At 36.0% G+C, this 25,239-nt stretch overlaps 1 protein-coding gene and 1 non-coding gene across 10 annotated transcripts in view; both read left to right on the top strand.

Moving 5' to 3' along the window:
- Window positions 1-25,239, top strand: part of CDH18 (cadherin 18) — a 486,743-nt gene that overhangs the window by 371,070 nt on the left and 90,434 nt on the right. The gene's annotated exons all lie outside the window — the stretch shown is intronic.
- TRNAK-CUU lies at window positions 17,012-17,083 on the top strand. The gene has a single exon. It is a non-coding gene; the product is annotated as a tRNA-Lys (tRNA).

Here is a 25,239-nt window from a genome sequence, read left to right as displayed (position 1 = left end):
AGAATTGACAAGTTCTCAGGTTATAATATCATCTTGGCTCCCTAATCAGGAGTACTGTGATATGGTAACTGTGTTCCTTTTGTTGGAAGACATGTTTTCGTTTATGTATATATATACATTTATAACCTTTCATCTGTAAATACATAGATATATTTTTACACTTAAAATGTAATGACCACTTATTGTGGGATAGCCCCAGTAGACAGCTTAGCCCAACACAGGCACCTACTCACTCCCCACATGATGGGATGGGGAAGAGAGTAGGACAGATACAAGTAAGATAAAGATGTTTTAATAGGGAGGGTAAAAGCAATGTTCATAAGCAAAGCAAAAGAAGGAATTAATTCACCACTTCCCATGGGCCAGCAGCTCTTCAGCTATCCTCAGGAAAGCAGGGCTCCATGATGTTACAGTGACTTGAGAAGACAAATGCCATCACTCCAAGTGTTCTCTCTTACACCTTCTTCCCCCTACTTTTATTTCTGATCATGACACCACGTGATGTGGGATGTCCCTTGGATCAGTTGGGGTCAGCTGTTCCAGCTGTGGCCCCTCCCAGCTTCTTGTGCACATCCAGCCCTCTTGTTGGTTGAGCGGTGTGAGAAGTGGAAAAGACCTTGATGCTGTGTAAGCACTGCTTGAAAAGGCTAAAACATCCCTCAGTTATCAGCACTGCTTGAGTCACAGATCCAAAACAGCACCACATGAGCTTCTGTGGTGAAAATTAGCTATTCCAACCAAGATCAGTACACAGGTGAAGCACTGTCTTTATTTGTGCAACCAGATTTAAAATCCTGAACTGAAAGCAGCGAGACATGAATGATCATGTAACCTGCTCACCATTGGTAGGTTTTTCTTTTACTTTCTACTGGACATTGGAGAAGGTTCCTAATATTAATATTTATTAAGATTGAGTTTTCATGCTTCTAGACGTTCACATCTTTTCAGATGTGATGAGGATTTTAAGGCGTTTGCTGTGTTTTTAAGGTCTAAAATACTGTACTGTATCTATTAGAAAAGTTAAAGGTCTTTATGTGAGAAAAGCATTACATTTCAAGTGTCTCTAAAATGTCTGGTTTTCCAGAATAGAATTACTTTTATGAACATGTTTATCTCTGTATGTTTGAACTTTACAAAAGGGATATATGAACCATTAATTTACGTTCTCTGTTTTTAAACAAGGAAGGCTAATCCATCCAAAGTGTGGAAATTACATGTATGATAAAATGTCCTAAAGCAAAAAATACATTATTATAACTTTTAGTTCAGCTGGGATGAGAACCAAGACATTGACTCAGAAGGTTAAGGCACTAGACTGTTTAAAGACTCTGCCCCTAAGGACCAGTCCACATGCTGGCAATACTTTTACAAATAAGTCTTTATTGTTGTGAAATTAAACATTGAATTTATTGTCTTTAATTCTGCTAACAAGTGTCCTTTTTCTAGACAATAGATTATAATTTGCATCTCTAGTTCTACAAAGAAGAATTACTGGAACACTGAATCTTTTTTTCCCCCTAAATTTTTACATAAGGGCCTGAAATGAAGATACAGAGCAAAGCATTAAGTTGAACTTTGCAGAAGTACCCTAATTCAAACTCATCTCTCTTCAATCCACATTTCCCTTTTCCAATTTAATTTTCCCTTTCACAAGCTGTTGCGGGTATTGCTGTTGTTGAGGATAATAATTTCAGAAATGGTATTAAAGGGTGATAATGAAACTTTGAAGTGGCAATGAAAATGAGACAAAGCGGCATTGAGGTTCTATTCCAGGAGCTATGTTATCTACCAGTTTAGTAATGCTAAAATGCCTGCTTATAGTTGGAGACACATTGGTTACATATTTTTTTTAAATGGCTTAACTTCTTGCATTTCTCTTTTATGTTGGTTTGGGTTTTTTTAACAGATATATTGTGTTAATAATGTTATTTCTTTAATAATAAGCTTCAGTAAGTTCACAATTATGCCTTTCATATTTTGAGGTTTTATATTTAATTCATGCTGGAGTGGAACTCCTGTGATTTAAAAACATAGCTACTCTCAGAATTAATGCATAATCTACATTAGATCAATAAATATACATCCATCTGTTTTCCCATCAGCCTTCATGTGTTAGAACAATGCATACATTTTCAGCTACATTCAGAATAAATATAATTTTTATTATATAAATATTATTGTTATAAATATTATTATTATAAATATTACAAGACGTGATAACGTGATAACAGAACAAAAAACTAGTATGATGATAATGATTTGCCAAAGGTTATATGTGAAGACATTGCTTCTCAAGAAATATTACCCAGCAAAAATTATTCAGCTGCAGTTGAGCTCCTAAGAAAAACTGAACACTTTATAAAATTAACACAATGTTGACCATCCACTTCAAAAGAACAAACAAGCACAAGGTATTTACAAATCCATTTTACACTAGTTTTACAATATGCTAACAACAAAGATGACATTTGGGGAACTTTTATAATTCAGTTCTTATCTGAATAGAAAGGGAAAAAGAAATTACTTTCAGAAAACACCAACAAACATGTGATGTGTTCAGGAAATTTGACATTTACCAGCTGTATGACAGAATTTGACTTCTCTTCAATATTCAACTCTGATGCCTTCACAACATCACTGCCTGTGTGAATGGGGAACACGACGCCTGACAATAAGCTTAATCGGTTTCCCTCAGGTGGTGTCCATCTTTTCTGAATTTGCCCCAGAGTGTGTTTTCATGCCCTTGTTGACTTTGTCAAGCCCAGGAGTAGCAGCAAAAGCACTATCATGCTTTCTCTGGTCTCTAGGACTGAAGATAGGCCCTGATCAAACACAGTAACCAGCAAATTTACCTCATATCTTTGTAACGACCTTTATGAGTTGCCAGCATATTTGTTAATTTAAAACTTAGGAGAGACTATAACCAGACTTCTTGAGACTCTGTACTTCCATGAGAGGATTCTGTTTAGTATTATTTGGGTTTTTTTACTTATCTTTTTTTACACATACATTCTCTGACTTAATTTGTGAATGATAGTAAGAGTTAGTTGTTGGTTTTTATTCTAAGAGTTGGATTAACCAGCATGTGTCCACCTGGCCAAATTGGTCTGTCCCTGTCCCCAGATCCCTGTCCCCATGGAGGTAAGCAATGCCTGGGAGTGGGATGACTCTGGTGCCCCCAGCTCCCTGCCCCTTGCTGGGGGCGGGACACACCCCATCTGCCAGACCCTGCCATCACCCAGCTGAGGACCCTATGGCATCTGACCCCAGGAAGATACCAGCCCCTCTGGTGCCCTGACAGTGTTGCAAGTGTTGTTGTCAACAGAGGTGTGTAAGATGGTTGTTTTTCTTCACATTTTAAAACCCATTATCAAACCCCATCCCTCAGGAAAAAGAAAAAAAAAGCTTTTCAAATTCCCATCCAGTACATACACTGTGCAATATTTTAAGCATTAGGTAAAACCCCTGAAAATTCTCATGTTAGAAGAGGAAGAAGCAGATCTCTGTTTGCTACCCATTGCAGAGGGGTAAAGCCCACTCTGCTGTCTATAATTTAGGTCCTTAAGGTAGAGTTTTGTTTTCTTTTCACATGGTTTTGTCTTGCTTTTCTTTTGGTACACTTTTCAGGATTAGATCATGAAATTTTCTACTATATTAATAGTCAAGATTGCAATATTAAAGTATTAAAAAGTTGCTGATCCTTTTCCTATTTCCTTAGCTGGTCCATAAAATTCTCAACATTTCTCTTAGATAGTATTTTGATAGCATGCTTATGATGTCTGCAAGGAAAAGTTCAATTTCATCTATAACACTAGGGAAGGTGCAAGAGTAGAAGCCTTCCTGGAATTTAGTAAAGCACTTGCAGTCCCAGAAGCAGATATAGCTATTATGGGAGCAGTTCTAAGGCAAGAAGGTAGATTAAATGAGGTTTTGTTCTCTCACAAACTATTCTTTCAAGAAATACATTTTAAATCAGCAGATTGCATCTAAAAGTGCTCAGGCAGAAAATGCAACAATTCCCTGTATATCTAAACACCATAAGAGTTAAACTTCACTTTACTTAAATTGAAGATGAAAATAAGGTACTTTAGCTGCTAAGGCTGTTTCTTTCCCAGAAATCTCTCCTATGGTGAGGTTTTCTCTAGGTTTTTTGTCTTCAACATGAAATGGTAAGAACTGGTAACAATGCAGATCCTTTGACTTGAATGAATTTCCAAGTCTAGATTTTAATCCACTTGTAGTCAGTTCTGATTAAAAGTTACTATCATAGTGAAATGGATTAATCATTTGTAAAAGAACATACAACCATGTCTACTTGTGTAAACCTTTGCTTTTACTTAAACACAGTACCCTTTTGTGCTGAAGCCTCTATTTTCAAAGTGGATATTTGTATGGCAAATATCTGGCTTACTTTGCACTTTTGAAGAGAATAAATAAAAAGAAAGCCTGCTTTAAATCAGGAAAATCAGAAAAAGCTTATTCTGTTGTTTTTTAACAGAACTTTGTATTCATCTAATGATTCTTCTGGATTTCTTTTTTAATATGCCTCTGTTTTAGTAAACCTGTGGTTCAGGTGTGATAACATCTCCAAGGAACTTGATAGAATATGTTAACATATATTATTTCTGAGTCTGAAAAAATTGACATGAAGTACAATATATATTTTTTAAAAAAAAATTACTCCAAAATTTTTCTTCTGACCTCAGATTTGTGTAGTACAGTACATTCTGCTGGAGTTTCAGAATGCTCTGGTAAAACAACACTTGCAAAGTATACCAAGATAATAAAAATAATACAATGCATTACAAAATGCTATAAGGTGTATCTTAAAATAAAATAATTTTTTGTAATTGCTGTTATGTTGAATGGTTAATTATAATGCTATAAATTGTTCATATAAAAACCTCATTTATCATGAGGTGAGTTGTTATCATGAAAGAAGGTAAAAAACTTATCAAAAATAATTTTACTTCTGAACATAATGGACTACTATTATGCTATACTGTTAATAGTTTTCACATAGTTATACATATAAGTAGAAGAACCTTTCATTTTGTATTCAATATGCTGTTTTATTTATTTTGAGACGCCACCTCCTTGTTCAGCTAATATCCTATTAAATCAGAAAACTAAGAGTGAGTGCAGTATAACATAAGATACATGTGTAGTACAAATGAATTTGGCTTGTGTAATTGTTTTTAAAACAACGTTTCTTTACATAGCTTTTGGATATTCATCATTCTTCTACATTCTGTCTTTCTGCTTCTCTTCAGGTAAAATCTTCTTTTTACCTAGTAGCATTTCCATGATAAAATCTTAGAAGCAGAATTTTTGAAACTGAACTGCTTAAGAAAAAAAAATAAGCACATGTACCTAAAATCAACATCTGTTAGTTTTTAAAAGTTTTGAAGAATCCATTTCTGGAGTTGTTTCTTTTCAAAGACGAGCAGATGCAAAATGAAATTTAAAAAAAAATGCAAATTTAAATATAGTTGATTAGTCTGTGACTTTTCAATGTGTCATGAAGGGATAGTGATACATATTTACCATCCATGTGCTTCTCTTAGGACATATTGTTCTTGAAAGAAGTGCAAAGTAATGAATGTCTTGTTTCTCATAGGAGTGTTCTCCAGGTGTAGTAATTTGTTACTGGTTTATATGTCAGATACTCATTACCACCAATGGTAATGGTGGTAATTCTAAGAGCTAATAATTTCAGCAAACACTGAAATAAATGGACTTGATTGTATATGTCTCAACCAGCTAACCTTAAAAGAAGTGAAAGACCCACAAATATCTTTCATTTGAAGGTGGTTTACTTTGACTTCATAGGAATCTTGTCCACCTTTGAATTAAGACTCCTGGCAGGACTTTAGGAACACTCTAACTCCCATGAACCTTTGTTGTGGGGTATCTACTGCATTTACCAAGCACTGCATTAGTCTGCTTGTCAAAATCTAATAAGTTTTTTTTCTAGATTTAATTTTGATTAGTAATACAACTAGCAGCTGTTGCCTGATGACAGCCATAACGTTACTGTATTTTTACTATTTTCTTCTTTTCATTCTGAAGATCCTTTCTTTCGGATGGGAGTCCTCAGGGTGAGTTTCAAGGCCTCAAAATTAAAAATTATTCATGTAACTGCTGACACATATTCCTAGGCAAAAAACAGAATAACAAATCAAAACACAATGTCCTTTATGTTTTCTCCCACATCAGCCATTTTACTTAAAAGATCCTGAATTATTAGTGAAAATTTCTTGTTTAATAGAACTGTACTACATATGAAGAATATAAGAAGCAATAGGTAAAAAAATAGTGCTTTTAAATTCACATTAGGTTATAGATTTTTTTTTAATCTACCTCACCTTTTCACTGCATTTCTATCTATTTTTTATCAATTGTTAAGAAATTTGCACCATTGGTTGTATGACAAATAGCTTCTCCCTATAGAGCATATGAATTTAAAATACTCATTGGTGCAAATATATAAAGGAATTTATTTTTTTTTTTGTTACAAGAGATGGAACTTGGAAGAATATCCAGGCAGATTTTTTTTTCAGTATTTGGAGCTTTTGTGGTACTTTAAAACCCAGGCCATGATGTAGGCCATGCTGCAAGCTGTCTGTGGCTGAAAAGAATATCAGACTATCTGTCTCTGTAGTGCCATAGTTATCTCAATCAACTTTATATCTGAGGCCTTCTCCAGGGCTCGCTCAATTCACATGAGCAGAAGGACACTCCAGCATATTCTAACCCATCAGTGTCCCCTGACCACACACGTGCTTCCTGTCCTTAGAAGGAAGCAGGGTCTGAGGGCAGCTGCACATCTCAAGTATTGCTGAGACTCATGAAGGGAGAACCAAGCCGTTGGACTGGTGTTCCCTGCAGCTGTGGGCTGCTGCAGGCATGCTCTGCTCGCAGACCCTGCCTGGTACATAGTGAACCAAAGAATAGAAAAAGGCTTTTTTGGCATTTTCCTTTTTAACTGATCAAGTGGAAAGAGACAGTTCATGTTCAACAATTTTAAATGTCTTTTCCAACCTAAATGATTCTATGGTTCTATCTTAGCATTTACTTGTGCTAGCCAGTTTCTTATAACATGGACACTGAAATACCCATACATCAAATAGCAAGGAAGTCTGTCTGAGGACCACTGGTCCTCATATACGTGGTGAAAAGAGTCTGCTATCCGGTGGTAATCATCATGGTGCCTGTGGAACCCTGTGATGTCACCTGATTTCAGTCCAAATCAGTTTCATACAGATTTAATCTTGCAAGCACAGCAATATATATCTAATCATGTTACTGTTCTGAGAGAATGGCTCAGTAGACCATAGTTCAAAATATATTATGAGGGAATTACTCCTTTTTTGTTGCCCATTCATGCCCTATTGCAGTGACTTAGATATAATAGAAAGTTGTAGAATATCTGATTAAAATCTGTTAAGTTCAAAGATATTGTCTTTTGCTATTCAGTGAAATTTGTATTAAGCTTCTGGAGACGAACATTTTAGTATTGAATCAGAAAATATTAAGACAACAATACAGGATCTAACTCTATTGTTTTCACATGAGGTTTGGCTTTGTTTCAGTGCTACAGGAAGCACAGGACTCTGACTAGAAAGACCAACAAATAGAAAAAAATTTAAGTCTATTTGAAGAGGAAAGGAATTTTTAAAAGCCTTCATTTTTTTATATCTCTTTTTAAATATCACATGATAATATATTTAAAGGGTCATTATGGGGTGTTTCTTTATCCTAATAGTTTTAACTGAAAATAACTTTATTGCTCAGGATACTTTGAAAAACTGTCTTACAAGAAGTGGTGAAAAAAAAATCTTTGTTTTTCTGAATCAAAATGGAACTGCTATTGATGTGCTTAGGTATAAATTTTCAGTTATGAAATAATTAAATGAGATGCCTTTAATTCAACATCAAATCTCTGATTTGCAAGAATTTATGTCAGCTTAGTGGGCACAATGTCTTTTAGATAGTTTAGTGTAAGTTAAGGGATTCCTGTCTAGTGGAAAAGTGAGAAAGAAGAACTTTTTCTGCTCAATCACCTGCTTCCCTGCCCAATAAAAGGCACGCAATAACCCTTGTTCATTTTTCTTTGAAAAAAAAAATTCTAGTGAAAGTTTTCAAAGTCATAGCTTGTCTGTTGAATATATTTCTTATGTTACTTGTAAGTTAGACAATCCATTCTCATATATATTTATACTTTATGTTCCATGATTCAGGAACTGTTGATGAAGTAGTACATAATAATCTAATTTTGCTTTGTGCTTGTTGGAAATGTGGGTGTAGTACTGAGAACAAAACATAAAAGGTAACATGTTTAAAGTTAGAAATTGCAAGTGGCAGGTGGTAGGTTACACTGCTGATAACTCTGAATTAATTATGTATAACAAAAATTCTGCTAATTGAAGGAAAATATCAGGTTTCAGATGTTTGGGTTTTTTTACTATATTCTGAGAAGAGCTGATGGCAATGCCTATAGTTGAGACTGAGTAACAGTTTCCATTATAAGGCACATAGACTTTGATACATTTTATTATTTAAGCTGAAATGGTCTATTATATAACTGTGTTATGATCCGATTATTAAAATTATTAAAAATGCCTTCGAATTAAGGTGCAAATGAGACTGTGTGCCAAAGTCAATAGTATAGATTTTATTTAACAGTAAGTGTGAAGCAGAGAGAGACAGATAGAAAGAAATAGATAAAAGGAGGGGACAGGGAAGAAAGAGAGTGACAGAGGGATTAAATAGAAAGTATCACCACTCCGTGGAACCCCGTGGCATCCCATGGGTCCTGTTCTTCTGGTCTTCTTGGTGGTGAGGTTCCCACAAAACATAGAGTCCAATGGATTAATATATGTTCAGGAAGTGCCAGGCACCTCCCCTGGGGCAGAAAGCTTTGCAGTCTCTTGCAATAGGCTCTTGATTTGTTGCCTCACTTGGATCATGTGCAGTCCTCTGGTGGTAGCAGGCCTCAGGAATGAGTTTTGGGGATGCTTTGGGGGTCTTTGATGGTTTATGACCCCTTCTCAGCTGCCTCTCATGTGAATGTATCGTGTGTATGTGGTCTTCCCAGAGTGGGGGGTTTACTCCTTCTGTTTGGTGCGGAGAGATTTTGCCATCACACACCCAAAACCCTTCTCCTCCCTCTCCACCTCCTGAGCCTTGTTTACTTAGAGATAAATCTGAACAATTGAAAAACTCTGCCCAGTATAAACTTCCTCAAGGTGTTAGATGCTTAAAAGTCTTCTTCTGTCACTGTTAAAGAGCAAAAAGCAGAGAAGAAAGACACTAGTATATGATCACAGAATCATTTAGAATCATAGAATTCTTTAGGTTGGAAAAGATCTATAAGAACCATTAGTGTAACACTGCCAAGTCCACTACTGAACCATGTCCCTAAATGCAATATCTACACGCCTTTCAAATACCTCCAGGGCTGGTGATTCAACCACTTCCCTTGGCAGCCTGTTTCCATGCAGTAAAACACTTTTCATAAAGAAATTTTTCCTAATATCCGACTTAAATCTCCCCTGATGCAACTTGAAGCCATTTCCTCTTGTCAAATTTTTTTATTTCTTTGTTTTGTTTTGTTTTTAATTTTATCCTCAGTTTAATGAAAAAAAGTTACCTGTTTCTTTTTTTTAATGTAATCATGCAGAGCAATCCCATGTAGAGATTTAAGATCCTTTATACTAGGATCTTAAAACTTCTAAAGATGTTTTGGTTTATAAAAAGAGATTTGCATTATACATGAAAAGTAAATGCTTGAATTCCTGGTAAATTGTAATATCTTGGATCTCAGTTTCAGTTAAGTTTCCTGTATATATCTTCAGTCATTCTGTGCAATACAATATAATGTGATTATAATACCTACTATGAAATCTCTGCCTGGAACAACTCTTTCAAATGAGATTGTTTACTGTTATAGTCAGTATGATAGAATAAATCAACAAATATATGAAACAATATCCCTGATTATTAGTGGAACACAATCATAGCTCATGACTTTTATAATCCAGACCTATTTGAATTGGTAGAGGTAGGGTTTTTTCATTTTGTTATTCCTTGTGTGTATTAATTTCTGCAACTCCAAGATAAAGCACTGATCTTGTAAACAGTTATATGTGTGCTTATTTTTAATACTAGCCTATGTCTATTTTGGGTAACACCCCAATATACAGGAAATCGATTAAGATAATGGCTTTTTTTTAACTGTTTCAATCTGGAGTGTTACACATGTGAACTCCAGCACTTCATACATATACACACTCTTGATGTCTTTCTAGCAAAAGGTGAAATCTTTTTTCGTACATTAGACTCAGAAATTTCTGCCTTCTTCATTCCAAATAAGATATAAAACACTATGCATGAGTTTATAAAATAAAGTAGCAATGAGGTAGAAAAGCATGTAAAAAATTCTTTCAAAAGGATCGAATATCAAATATTACCAATAACAAGATGACAATATTTAAGAATAAAATGGGGTTTGGGCAAATAAGAAGGCAGAAAAAAAAACAAACTAGTATATATTTTTTTGAAAGTTAGAAAGCTATTATTTTTAGGATTGCAAGAGCAAAAACTGTTTTGAATGTGATGTTGAAGAAGAATAAGAATTATCTCGAGGATAGATATGAACTCTGTGTACCTCGGCCATCTGCATTAAAAAAATGGGAATTTGTAGAGACTGTGAAAGAAATTACTGTATTAGTCTAGGCAAGAAAAAATGAAATCGTGAATTAAGATCTTAGCTGAAGTAGAATTGAAGTATTTAATTAGAATGTCTATGATTTGTATATCTGTGAGGTCCTTAGGACTTTATTTATGTAAGCAATACCTTTCTTTAAATTAATATTCTCTGGTTTTGAAACCATGTACCCTCACAAAATTCTTTTCTGTGAGATCTGGTACAAAAGAAATAAGTCACTGGAACCAAAAACATTGCTGTCCTTATTTCTCGGTTTCCTCACTTAGGGGTATAAAGTAGGCTGTGCGTCACACTAAATGTTCTGGTATCTTATTTTCTGACATACTCTTATTCTCTGATAAATAGAGGTACAATTAGTACAGACCCAAAATACAGACCCAGATACCCCATTTTCATACTACCGTGTGAGTGGACATTGTGGTGTTGGTTGTGTAACATGGATTGGCCCATGAAATCATCCATTATTTTATTGCAGACACTCACCTTATGCGTCACTGTTGACAATTCCACTACATGTTTTGTGAATAAGTTATATAAATTCTTCCCTTTTCTGTTATTAATAATTCAAATGTTATATCTTCAGAATTTGTCTTAACTGGACATGACATTTGTCTTTTTGGTGATGAACAGATCCATGCTTTTTCTTGTCTCAAAAGGTCATGAAAAGTTTCAGTATGGTTGGAACACAGAGCAGATCACATGAATGATATCTTAACCAGGTAGCGATTTTGTCTGACATTTTAAAAAGCACACTGATTATTGATTTCTTGGAAAATATATTTGCACATCATCATTCTCACTATCAATTTTGTGGGCTTTTTTGTGTCAAGTACAAAATGGTTTTATTATTCTCGCATTAAAAAGAGTTAACTTATTTTCTTTTTCACATGGACAAACAGGAAAAAAGTCCACAATACTACTAAAGCCAATAGATCATAAGCACAATCTGACTATTCTGATTTTACTATATTTGCTCTTAATTTTTCATAGTGCATATGTTTCAATAAAACCCTGTGCCAGCCATCATATTTATCATTCATATTTTGTGTTAATAGTAGGTGATTTTCCCTTCGGACTCTTCTTAATGTGACTGGTGAATGATTGCTAGTCTTAAAAATCTAATGAGACCAATGAGAAACAATATCTTTGATTTCTTCATCAGGAACTGTAGTGATAGTACAAGGAGTAATGGATACAAATTGAAAGAGGGGAAATTTGCTTTAGATACTAGGAAGAAATCTTTTACTGTGAGGGTGGTGAGACACTGCAACAGGTTGCCCAGGGAAGTTGTAGATGCCCCAACCCTGGCAGTGTTCAAAGCCAGGTTGGATAAGGCCTTAAGCAACCTCTAGTGGGAGATGTCACTGCTTATGGCAGGGAGAGCTGGGACTAATTGATCTTCAAGGTCCATTCCAACCCCTTAACATTCTATGATTCTGTGATTCTATGGTTTTGGCAGGGTTTGTAGTTCAATATGGAGATACATAGACCTTTAGCTTGCCACTTTATTAATTCTTATCTCAGTGATATAAATATATAAATGTTGTTGTGTTTGCGCTTTTGCCAAATTGTCTTTACCTAATAGAGGATTCATTTGGTACTGATACCAATGATGAAAATCTTCACCTCTCCTGTGGAGCACTTTGTTTCTCAGAGATTTTACCTGCTATCATTGCATGTTGACAAAGAAACCTTTTTATTTTGGGATGTGCATACTACCCTTTTGTGGGATGTTTAAGAGGTCCTGATTATATTTTAAAACCCTAATAGAGGCTGACAGCTTTTACCTTCATGAAGAATTACAGCACTTTGTAATCATCAGATCACAAAATCCTAGAATGATTTGGGTTCTAAGGGACCTTTAAAGGCCATCCAGTCCAACTGCCCTGCAATGAGCAGGGACATCTTCAACTACAAGTTGGTCAAAAGCCCTTCTAACCTGACCTTCAATACTACCAATTATGGCCCATCTACAGTGTCTCTGCATGTTCTAGTGTTTCACCACCTACATCCTTATATCTAATCTAAAATTATCCTCTCCTAGTTTAAAACCATTACCCCTTGTCCTACTGCTACAGGTCCTGCTAAAATATCTGTCCCCATCTTCTTTATAGGCCCCCTTCAAGTACTGAAAGGCTAGAGTATGGTCTCCATGGAGCCTTCTCCAAGCTGAACAACTTCAACATTCTCAGCCTGTTCTCACAGAAGAGGTGCTACAGCCCTCTGTAGTTTTTGTGTCCTTCGTGTGGACCCATTCCAAAGGGTCCATGTCTTTCTTGTACTGAGACCTCCATGGCTGGATGTATCCATAAATTAGTCATAATCATCATAAACTAGTAAGTTACTAGTAAATAAATAATCATAAACTAGTCTTTATTCTTTATAATACAGTCAAATATTCAATTTGCAGTATTTCTTAGCTTCTGTCATTAATCCATTCAATTTCTGAAGTGCGGAATGAGAGAAATCCTAAGATTTTGCTGCATGAAATGTACTTCTTCAAGGTGTGCTTTTAGTTTTCCTTTGAAAATCCAGTCCCTAATAATAGGATTGTACTCACCTAATTAATGCAAATAGAAAACTGTGGCTTGAAGGAGAGAGTGCAATTTATTTATTTTTTTGAATTCAATAACCTTTCACACACTCTGATTTCCAACTCCAGCCAAATTAATTTCTTCTTGTTTAAACTGGTTGTTGTCTTTTGCATTGATTATTGACAGAGTGAAGGCTTAAATACAAGTGAACTAAATGAGTGAATCCATTCAACAAAATTAATAACTCTTTGCTTTGTTTAAGTCCTGTATAATAACTGCTGTGTTTATTATAATTTTTTTTTCTCAAATACTGTACCAGCTTCTGTTGCTTCTGGAAAGAAATGTTCCTGGGTTATCATTTCACAAATAGTAGCTGCCCACGGGAAATGGTTAGATCAAATCGTGTCTACAGATTGTCCTCTGTTTCTAGTATTCTATTCTTTGTTTCCCCCCTAGTGACATTTAAAACTTCAGTTATTGTTTCTTTGTGCATATGTGTGTGTTCCTTTATCTTTTATCTTGTTAGTATTATTTACATTATTGTGAAACATCACAGAGCTTTTGATTCCTGAGTGAATGGAATTCAAAATCTGTGCAAGTCTTGCCTTCGGCCCAAGTTATCATCTTCTCTTGGAATTGAGCTTTCCTCTCAGATCTAAGCCTGTATTTTATTAGATACATTTTATTTGATTTTACTTGAATCATGAATACATGAATAATTCAGTCTTGATTGAGAAGATGGAAAATAAAAAAACCTATTGAACAAAGAAGTCTTAAGAAACCAAGATATAATAAAAGCCTTCTGGGTTAGTGGTCCATGTAGCACAGTATCCTACCTCTGACAATGACAGTAGGGAGCTGTTGTTTAGGGAGAACACATTAACTTGAGCACCTTCTGTAGTCTGTTTCTCTAATACTTTCCCAGCATCCACAACTGTTGCATTAGGGTTATAAGGGTGTGTTACCTTACCTAGTCCTTATACTATCTCTATATGAATATATTGTCCATAAGTTAGGCTGTTTCTGAACTTGCTAATGCTATCCTGTGGTAACAAGTTACGAAAGTTCACTACATGCATTTTAAAGAAATATTTTCTCTCTCTTTTAAATTAGCTTCCTTTAGGAGTTTCATAAGTTGTCTTCAATTATAGTGTTGTCAGATATGGTGAACAACAGTTTAGTGTTTATCTTATCTTACATTTTATTACCTAGAAGAAATTACTGTCATCTTCTCACTATGAGATTTCACTGAACGCTACTTTGTCTTTTGTAGAAATACTGAATAATAGTACAAAACCCAAACAAACAAAAAGAAAAATATAGTAATCCTAGTTCACTTGGAGCAAAATGCATTGCCTTCCTTGTTCATAAATCTTGACTGTGTCTTTCTGCAGTTCTCAGTCAATAGGTCAAAGAACGTCAACCTCTCTAGTCCATCCTCATAAAGTACCTGTACTGAACAGTCAATTTACTAGTTCATTTCTGTACCTGACTTAACTCTGCTTGGATCATAAGACATATTTTTATACTCAAAGACCAAAACTTCTCTCAGTACTCAAGGTGTGGGCACATTAAATTTTAATGAGTGGCACAGTTGCCATCCTCTGTCATGTTCTTAATACATTTCCAAATGTGCCCAAAATTTTGTTGTTTTTTTTCAGTTGCCATTTTTCCTCTAATCTAAAGCTGTCTGCGATATGTAAAAATTTTCTTTTCCTTATTTGTAACTTCCAGTATGCATAGGCAGAGTTTAGGTAATTTTTCCACAGTGTGTTATATATTTCTGTATGTTAGAGCTCCTCTTTCACCTTCCTGTCTAGTTTTTTTGTGCTTGTTATGGAATTTCTTGCTGCTGCTGTTAATAAACTGTTTTAGCAAATGAACCTCATAGATTATCATTTTCTGTGGTTTGTCTAGAACTTTACAGCTCAGCTGTCAATAGTTTTAGAAATTTTCCCAGTCACTAGCTTTACTAGGCCCAGTAAAGCTAGTAAGTATGATAAAAATTTAGGGAAAAATTTTCTGAAAAGACATGTTGAGAGCATTTCCTTGTTTGCTCAGAAGGAAGTGACTGGGAAAATTAATCATAAAAGTCCTCAAATATCAAAAAAGGACTGTAACAAAAGGAAAATGATTGCTTTCTGTACATGTTGCAGATGGAAGTGTTAATTAATGTATATTTCCAGATTTATTATAATGCCATCCTTTATTTAAATTAGATACAGGGAAGATTTTTTTCACAAAGAGGTTGGTAGAACACTGACATATGTTGCCCAGAGAGGTGCTGAATGCCCCATGCCTGGAAACATTCAAGATCAGTTGAAGATGTCTCTGCTCATTGCCTGGGGTCTGGACTAGATGACCTTGAAAAGGTTCCTCCCAGCTCAAACTATTCTGTGATTCTATGAGTTTAAGATAAGCAAACCCCCAAACAAACAAACACACATAAAAGAAAAAAGCAAGCAACCAAAACAAGAATCAAATCAACAAAAAAACCAAAACCAACCCTTCCAACATCTTAGGTTTTGCAGGGAAAAAGTATTAGTCTTATCAGCTAAAAAGTATGTCCTGTAATGTATCCATGTTATTCGAGATGGTTTGGAATCTCTTACCACTGAAGGTTCTGTGATCAGGTTAAATAACAGCTGGTAAGAATGCTTGATGTGAGGTTCTTGAATTTTCATGTGGGGACATCCGACCTTACAGATATGTGGGACTGAAGGAGGGAGAGGGCTGCAGTGTGAGGCTCAAAGTGAGAAGATTGAACTCCCCATGTCAGGGCTGCTTCCAGCATGGAAGGCAAAGCTTCATCTACTCTGTTAATCCAAGGTGGTGTGGTTTAACCCCAGCCAGCAACTGAGCATCACTCAGCTGCTCCAAAACATAGCCCCATACTAGCTACTACGAAGAAAATTAACTCTGCCCCAGCTAAAACCAGCACACAGGCTCAAAGTGATGCTAGTGGGGGAACAGCAGAGCAAACCACCTGGTTGGGGTTGTTTATCCTGAAAGGAAGCCGAGGAAAGACCTTGTCACTCTCTACGACTACCTGAAAGAAGGTTGTAGGAAGCTGTGGGTCAGTTTCTTCTTCCAAGTAAAACAATAGAACAAGAGAAAATGGCCTTAAATTGTACCAGGGGAGGTTTAGAATGGACATTAAGAAAAATTTCTTCACTGAAAGGGTCACCAAGAATTAAATTGCCATCTCTGGAGATAGTTAAAAAGCACATAGATGTGGAGTTTAAGGACATGATTTAGCGGTGGACTTGGCAATGTTGGCTTCCTGGTTCTACTTGATGTTCTTAGAAGTCTTTTCCAACTAAAATGATTCTATTATTCTAGTACTTGTAGAACAAAGACGCATTGTGCTACAAATTTTTAAAAAAAGCCAGGACCTGCAATGGGGAAACTATGAAGAGCTTATATATATGTATATATACATATATATATGTATACGTCTTATGCTTTAAGGGGCATGCTTTTTACAGAAGTATTTTCAGCTGACATTTGGATAAACTTTTTAAAATTCATTGATGAATATGACAGTAATGACAGTATTAATGGAAAAAAAAGAGTAAGAACAACACTCATGAACAAATTTGAGGACAAAATTTCAAAATTCTACAAAAAAATAACTGAGGATAGAATAGAAACTACATTAGTAAATGAAGTTAATTCAACAAGTACATTATTTGTTTTATGCAGTTTACAGGGGACCCCTGGTGGTCTAGTGGTTAGGAGAGGACCCCTGGTGGTCTAGTGGTTAGGATGCAGCACTCTTACCGCTGCGACCCGGGTTCGTTTCCCGGTCAGGGTAAAAGTCCCCTGGGCAGATGGAGCTCGTCAGCCCTGTAAGGCCATCCATCTAAGAGAAGGTCACTCTAAACAAACCTATGTTCTGAGGACCTCACTGCCACTGTCCAAGCTCGCTCGGCCCCGGCAGATGAACCTCAGGATTAAAGGGTGGGCTCAGTTCAGTGCACACTGTGTCTCACCTAAAAAACCATTGCACAGGCTTGAAGGGTAAAGACCTTTCCCAAATCTTCGCTCGCGAAGACTGGCCATACACAAAAACCTTGATAATAGAGGTGCTTTTTGCAATGATAAAGCAACACATGAAATGACAGCATTAGAAATGAGAAACAGGCTGCTCATATGCGTAATGCCACACAATGTAATATAGTTCCTCCAGGCTTATCTGAGCTACCATAAAGAATGCAGAAAATATTTACTTGGAATAAGCATTTCAACTGCTCACAGTATGAATGGCGTCACTATACAGTGGATTTTTTGAAGTTTTGTAGAAGTCCAAGTTTTCTACTGAACAGACTCTAAGTCCATTAGTCTACGGTGTTACACGCCTTACTGTATAGCAGTAAAGTCAGGATAGGAATGGAAATCTAAGATCATTTATGTCTCTATAGGCTGTATTTTTATTTCAGTTCTGCAGTATGACTACATAAATATTTGAATAGATAGCTTCTTAAAAAAATCAGTGTATTCTATTAATTGCTATTTAAAAAAATTGTTCATAAATCTATGTTTGTTTCAGTTTTCTCGGAAATGCTTTGTATTCACAGTAATAAAATAATATTCCATCAGCATGGTGGAAAACTGAAAGACCATCAAGTACTTTTATACCATGAGATTGTCAATTTGATAATTTGATTGTTTACTGGAGAACAGACCTTCACTACCAAAGAGAATAGAATCAGTAAGCTGTACTGTCCTCTTCAGCTAATCTATCCTATATGTACATATTTGCCAGTAATAACAACACAAAAGTAAAAAAAAATTGTATTTTAATACTGAGTTGTTTCTCCTTTACATCATGGGAAAGCATTTAGATTTATTGCCTGATTTTTTCAAGTGTACATCCCTGTGTGTAAAGAATTCTTTCCTGGCCATGAATATGTCAAGTAGACAGCCTCATCTGACTAGGAAAAGATTTATTAAAGTAGAGATTCCCACTGTGTCAGTTCATATCTTATCATAGCTTAGAAAATTAAAGGAAAAGTAATAAACAAATGAGAGAAACAACAACAGCAAAACAAACAACAAACAAGTTGTGGGGCATTAAGTCTCTATAAACAAGAAGATCGTTGCAGTACAGTGTTTGTCTATCCAAAAAACAGCCTGACATAAATGTGACTTGCATGCTATTTGTACTAAGAATAGATTTACTGGCAACTGTTGATGTGGGTGGCATACACTTCATAGTTAAGCAATCAATCACATAGAGTTTTCATATCCCTTTTTTTTGCATACCTGCAGATGTTCCCATAGAAAAAACCCAAAGAATTAAGAATTTTAATCCTATTATAGCTTTTCACAGTTACCATTTCACACTTCCATAGTTATGTAAAGGTTTATAGGCGATACTTCTTAAAAGTATCAAAAGTATGTTGAGATGTGTGTGTATATATATGTATGTAAAGAATAGAGACAGTGCCTCTAAATAGAATGGAAGTGCAGGAGTCTTTGGGACTAAAGTGAATGAACAGAGCTTGTGCATAAATCAAAATGCATTATTTGTTTTACTGATTCGCTTGCTGATTCATTCAGAGTAGTGGACAACATTTTAGATGGAATATAAACAAAAGGCATAGCAGTATTTCCCTCCTTGTTCCACTGCAGCAAGCCCCCTTTTTATAAATATTCACTACTGCAGAAAAATCAAATGTATTCTTGGAGTTTGGGAGTAGTGTGTGTCATTCAGAAGCATCTGTTTCTGGTAGACACCTGAAGCTGTGTCAAAGCTATTTTAGCTAGGAGGGCGGTTACAGTAATATACGGCCTCTAGCATAGAAGAAAGGAGAATGAAGGGGGAATTACAGATTTTCATAAACCATTGTTTATTTTTGAAGTGAGCAAAAAATGGTACATTTACACTTCCTTTAGATACTGTCTTTTTTTTCCCTCTGACATTTTTAAAGACTATCTGATGTCAGAATTTTTAAGTTGTGTTTTGGATCTGATATTTCTTTATTGTACTATCTGCACAGCAATGTGCTATCTCCACAGTGGGAAACTACCAAAAATGCACAAATAACACATTCAAAATTATTATACAAAGGCATCTGAAATCTGCTGGTTTTTTCTGTCTGCTAAATTTGTAGCTATTTGGATGTATTTTTGAGCTACCAGGATATTTAGCATTGTCTCAGTTAGAAGAGACTGGAATGTTTGCTGAAGAGGATGAATTATGAGACAGACCAAACTCCTCTCTCTCAGCAATTGTAAATTCAAAATTAAGGGGCTTTAATTGAGGAAGTGTGGAAAAAAAAAAGAAGAAATAACAACCCTTTATTAAAAGATATTTGTATGTTGGCAAGAACAGTAACAGAACACAAAAAACCTAGACAATAGTCCTGTACCCAAAAGTCCCCTTCAAACAAAAGAAAAAAAAAAGTCTGAATACTTCTCTGTCCTTTAGTGCAGTTCTAATCACAGTTGGCAGGGGGTGCTGTGGGATCACTGGAGGTGCAGGGCCTTCAGTTCTCTGTGTTGACCCGCAGGGGCGCTGTCGGGCTCTGGTGGTCACCACGTGGGAAGGGGAGTCTGGGGGGTGGTCTCGGGTCGTGGGAGAAGCTGAAAAGAAAATGGGGACCCTTCCCCCAATGGAAGAAGGGGGAAAGGAAAACAGTCCACCCCCACGGAACTCACTGTTGTCCTCAGATGACTGTGTCTCAAGGCTCCTCCTTTTTTTCCTCCCAGTGAGCACAGAAACTCTCCGATGAAAACGCAGCAGGTCCGGGCTGGAGACAAAAGATAGCTTGCAGGCAAGTTGAGGCCAGTAGTCAGGGCTGACCAGGAAGAGAAGCCAGAAAGACAGGTCTCTAGGCCTTTTCTCCAAATGCACCCATGCAGACCCCCGTCTCCGTCCCCAGAGGGAGAACCCAGCAAAACTCCCCTCTCCCTTCTGAGAAGAAGCCAGCCTACTCCTCCCCCAAAACTCCTCCCCTTCTCCCCCCAGCCTCTGATGAGCCATCTGTTAGGAATGCGGTTCGGCCAGCTATGTTCTTTTGTAAAGCTAATTGCCCTCCCCTTTCCATTCAAACTCTGTCTTTCCTACAGTGGGGGCACGGGGAAGAAAAATTTCCCCCCCCTCAGATTTCTAACCTATAACAAGCATATTCATTATATTAGAAATAAATTCGTTGCTCATAGTTTAGATAATCCAGGGGAGGTAGCTATCCTTTTAAAAATAGTCATTCAAAGGTGGACTGGTTTATTTCCTTATGTTATGATGAATTTTAACATGTACATTGCGAGTGGATCATATATTAAAGCTAATCCCAAGTGGGGTACTTAGGGGCCCAGAAGAAGAAATTAATCCACATTCCATCTCTTGCCTTGACTACCAGAATAAGAAATGGAGCAGTGGTATTTCTTTCTGTTCATTTAAGATAAAGTGAAGAGTGAAGAACATCACTGATGAGACCTGTCAGTGACAATCTCAGAAATGTTATTATATAGACTGACTTCAAGAAAATAGCTTCTGGCAAGAAGAAAAAGTGTAGGCCCTGTTTGGAAGAAAAGAATGCAAAGAAGCTAGTGCTCAGATATTTCATCTTCTGCACAACAGAATATTGGTCTTCACAGTGTAAATGAGAAATTAGTGTCTTAGGTCAATTGATACCCAAGGAAAGTTTATATGAAGTGGCTTTGCAGCTTTTTATATGCATCAATGAAGATACATTTGGTTCATGCAGTTTTCAGTCAAGGATCTCCTACTAAAAATTGCTAGTTTTAAACTCCAGATGTTCATCCAAGTCAACGAATGCTATCTTAGATAATTCAGCAAACTAATCGGGTAAATGAAAGTAGGTGATCTTTAAGACTCTCTGTACCTATGTTGTGAAGAGTTACAGTTAAAAATTAACTGCTTGAGTTCCATTCAGAAAGAAGTGAGAAACAAAACCTTCTGACAAAATTTAAAGTTAAATAGAAGTACTCTCATATTCAAAAGGGCATCTAACACAAGCCTGCAGTGAGAGACCAGTAATACTACAGGAGAAGAATTTTACTGCCTTTTAGAAAGTTTTCTTTCAAGACATAATACCAATCTGCTTCCACTTACTCTAAAACCCACTATTTTTCCAAACTAATAGAGGAAAGGGACAAGGCTTTATCCATAGAATGTCGTTTGCATTGTGAAACCTGGATACCCTGTCAGGTGAATTTTGGCAAAATGCTGTGAAAAAGGAATCAGACATCTACTTGATGCTAAGACGGTTGCTCACATCTGGGAAACCAACGTAGAAAAAAAACCCAGAGATATTGAATATGGTAATGAAATAGCTGTGCAGATTTGTTTATTTGAAAAGACACTGTGTGGGTTGACTTTTTCTTTAAATACATTTAGAGTCAAGGTCAATTCTACTGTTTAAATTATACGAAGCACTAACACATCTAGGGAAAGTTACTTTACATAGAAATTACACCTGGGTTAAATATTCCTTTGTGAGTTCCTCAACCAGAATTTCAATTACACCTTGGTTTGTCCCAGCAAGCCATTCAGAATCTTTTTGTTCCCTTACACTGTGAAAATGCAAAGAAAGGGTCAATTTACCTACATTCTAATCCTAAATGGAAGAAATTGCTTTCATTGAAATCTGGTATAATTTGTTGCAGGCTGCCTGTTAGATAGCAATTTCTGAAGATGATAGAAGACATTAATTGATTTTATAGTTTAGTGACACTAGGATAAGGGATTTTCTCAATCAGACAACTTGACTTTGAGACCTGTTTTCATTTTTCTTCTTCTTGATTTGAAAGGTTTGTATCAAATATGTAGGAGGCACTTGATGGGAGAAACATAGCATGCAACACATAATTAGTATGATGAATGTATCAGCCAGTGTCTGCTTTTAGTCAACTTACTGGAATTTAGGGTAAGTGCATTAGTGCCCTAGAGGAAAAGCAGAGCGTAGATGAGAGAGGAAGAAAAGAGTAAATAAAAATGTTCTTTGCTGTTAAGGGTTAGTTGAGAACTAGCACTTAGATATTAGAAAATGAAAACCAGTCTATTTTCTGAGCAGTGTTATTGTCAGTATTGTTTAGCAACCAGTAGCAGATATCGCATGTTATCCAAATGATACATATAATAAATCATATAAGATCCAATATCTCTTTAATATTTTATGTATTTTTCAAACAAATACCAAATTTTCCTTGCTCAGGAACTCAGTTCCAGTAACTTGTAGTGTAGTGGAGAATGAGTAAATTTACTCATCAGTCCCTTTTCACTTCTCCTTTTCACTTACAAACATACACAGTTAGCTACACTGCACATAGAGCAGTTCTGTTATCTGCTCTTAATGGTTTAAAAGATGATCTTCTCTTGTTGTGTACGTATAGTACATATTGTCTCTTCAACCCTGCCCCTATACTGAATGAAAACATATTCTGTAGATACAGTTCTCATAGGTGGGGGTGGAGGTAGGGGGGAGAACAACACAGTAATTTCCTTGTTAATGTTCCTTTACATTCTAATAAATAACATTGGAAAACTGCTAATAACAGAAAAAAAAGGAAAAAAAATCTTGACGGTTTCAACCAACTGCACATATACAATAAAGAAAAATTAAAATAATGCCAAATGTTGCTGAAATTAATTTTATATAATGGAATAATCAAGATAAGATAGCTTTGCAAGTCTGTTCCCTCCTACTTCAAACCTGTACATGGTTTAATTTCTGCAGGCTGTATTTAAGTTGATAAGAGAAGAGTCTTTTTTTGTGTTTGTAATGTTCTTCATGGCCAGTTTTGCAGTAAGCTTATGCAGTCCTTGAATTTTCATTTTGTTTCATTCTTTCCAGAGTTACAGAGTTGTAAGCCTGTGCAGTTATACTGAATTTACTCCTGATAGAGTCACTTTGAAGGGTATTGCACAAAGCTTGGTTTTAACTGTGTCTTCAACCTCTGGCTTTAAAGTGTGTTTGCTATCAGAGACAATAATAGGAACTACTTGCAAAACTGACTTCTGGTTATAAATTGATACTTCTCCAGTACTGCATGTACTAAGGGAATTATTATATCTCATCTCTAGCAAGAAAAATACTTCATGTTGACAAATCATCCCTAAATGGAGGAAATGGTGAATGAAAAACTGGACATGAGCTGGCAATGGGCCCTCACAGCCCAGAAAGCCATCCATATTCTGGTCCAGCAGGTCAAGGGAGGTAATACTTCTCCCTTACTCTGCTCTGGTGAGTGACTCTTAAAATGAGTCCAAAGAAGGGCTACCAAGATGATTAGAGGGATGGAGCACCTCTCTTATGAGGAAAGGCTAAGATAGTTGGGGCTGTTCAGCCTGGAGAAGTGAAGCCTTCAGAGTGACTTTATAGCACCTTCCAGTACTTTAAGGAGGCTGATAAGAAAGATGGAGACAAACTTCTTAGAAGAGATGGTTGTGACAGGACAAGGGGCAGTGAAACTGAAAGAGGGTAGATTCAGGCTGGATATGAGAAAGAAATGGTGGTGAGGGTGGTGGAACACTGGAAGAGGTTGCCCAGTGAGGTGGTGGATGCTCCATCCCTGGAAACATTCAAGGTCAGATTGGATGGGACTCTGAGCGACCTGATGTAGTTGAAGATCTCACTGCTTGTTGCAGAGTGGTTGGACTATATAACTTTTAAATGTCCCTTCTAACTCAAATTATTTTATGATTCTACTGTTTTACCGAACCATTTAAAAGTTAATCAAAACTGGCAATCTTCAGTGTCAGAGAAGGCTTATTAAGAAATACTGCGGTAGATAATGAAAATTATTCTAATTGTAGGATGGGGAAGGATGAATGAAAGTGGAAATGATAGGAGTGATAAATCTAAGCAAATATGTCAGCACAGATATAACCTGTTGTTATAAAGTAGGAGATTCAGTTACAGTCTGTAAAGAGTGAGTTTATATAAGCATAGTTACTTCTCAGGACATGACTCAAGAAGGAATTCTGACAGCTTGCTAGGGGCTATGCTATCAAAGGCTTTTAACAAAAAATAACTTTAACAATATAAAGTTATTCTACCATCGTCTAGGCAGCCAGCCTGAAAGACAGGCATGATGATTGAACGTTTTTTCAAGGCAGCATGCTATAGTCTGTACTAGCTATAAAAAACTCTGAAAAGCTGCCAACAGTCACCTCTGGCAGGAAATTGCAATACTCGAGCATTTTAGTTACACACATGCATGTTTTTTCTCACAAAGTCATCAAGATATGAAAACAAAAATTTTGTGACTGAAAAAAATCCCCTCATGCTTTTAGATATATACGGTTTTCCATCACAGTGGACAAAAATTCTGTTAGAAAACATACTCTTTTTGGAAAACCCTGGATTACTGAAATTGAAATAGTTCATATAGTTGTTTTCAGTTTTTTATTAAAGGTCTTTGAAATACATTTTATTTTTATGTTTGTAAGTGGGAATTCGACTCAAAAAAAGAACTTAAAATGAACATCTTCAATATTAGTAATCTTTAGAGTTTTGGGTTTTTTTCCTCATAAAGAATCCTGAAGCTTTTTACTTTGATTCTGACTCTGAATGGGGAAAGATTTTGCTCTTTCAAACTTCTAAAGACAATGAAAAACATTTTAAAAAAATACTTGATATATATCAGACATAACATCAAGAGTCTTAGCCAGTCACTTTTTTCCCATGTCTCTTCAGTGTCCATAAAAGAATAGTCATCAGTAACTGAAGTACTGATAAATAATGTTTTCACAAATTCCAACGTATCTAGCTAATGACAACATGCAAACATACTTCCATAGCTGAGAACAAATGTAGAGGTTTTAATAGAAAGGAAGATTGAAACCCCTCCAAATCTGGGAATAAACTTTTTTGTTTGTTTGTTTTTCTACTGAGAAAATAATTAAATTGAACAGAAGACAGCTCAATTTGTATTTTGCAATTATAGTTTAAGGAACATGAATTAAATTTTTATTGTCTAAGGAAAGCTATATGATCCATA

This window comes from Lepidothrix coronata, unplaced genomic scaffold, assembly GCF_001604755.1.
Source record: "Lepidothrix coronata isolate B3197 unplaced genomic scaffold, Lepidothrix_coronata-1.0 Scaffold26, whole genome shotgun sequence".
In the NCBI taxonomy this organism is placed as follows: domain Eukaryota; kingdom Metazoa; phylum Chordata; class Aves; order Passeriformes; family Pipridae; genus Lepidothrix; species Lepidothrix coronata.
Note: the sequence above shows the minus strand (reverse complement) of the source record. Positions and strands in the feature narration are given on the sequence as shown.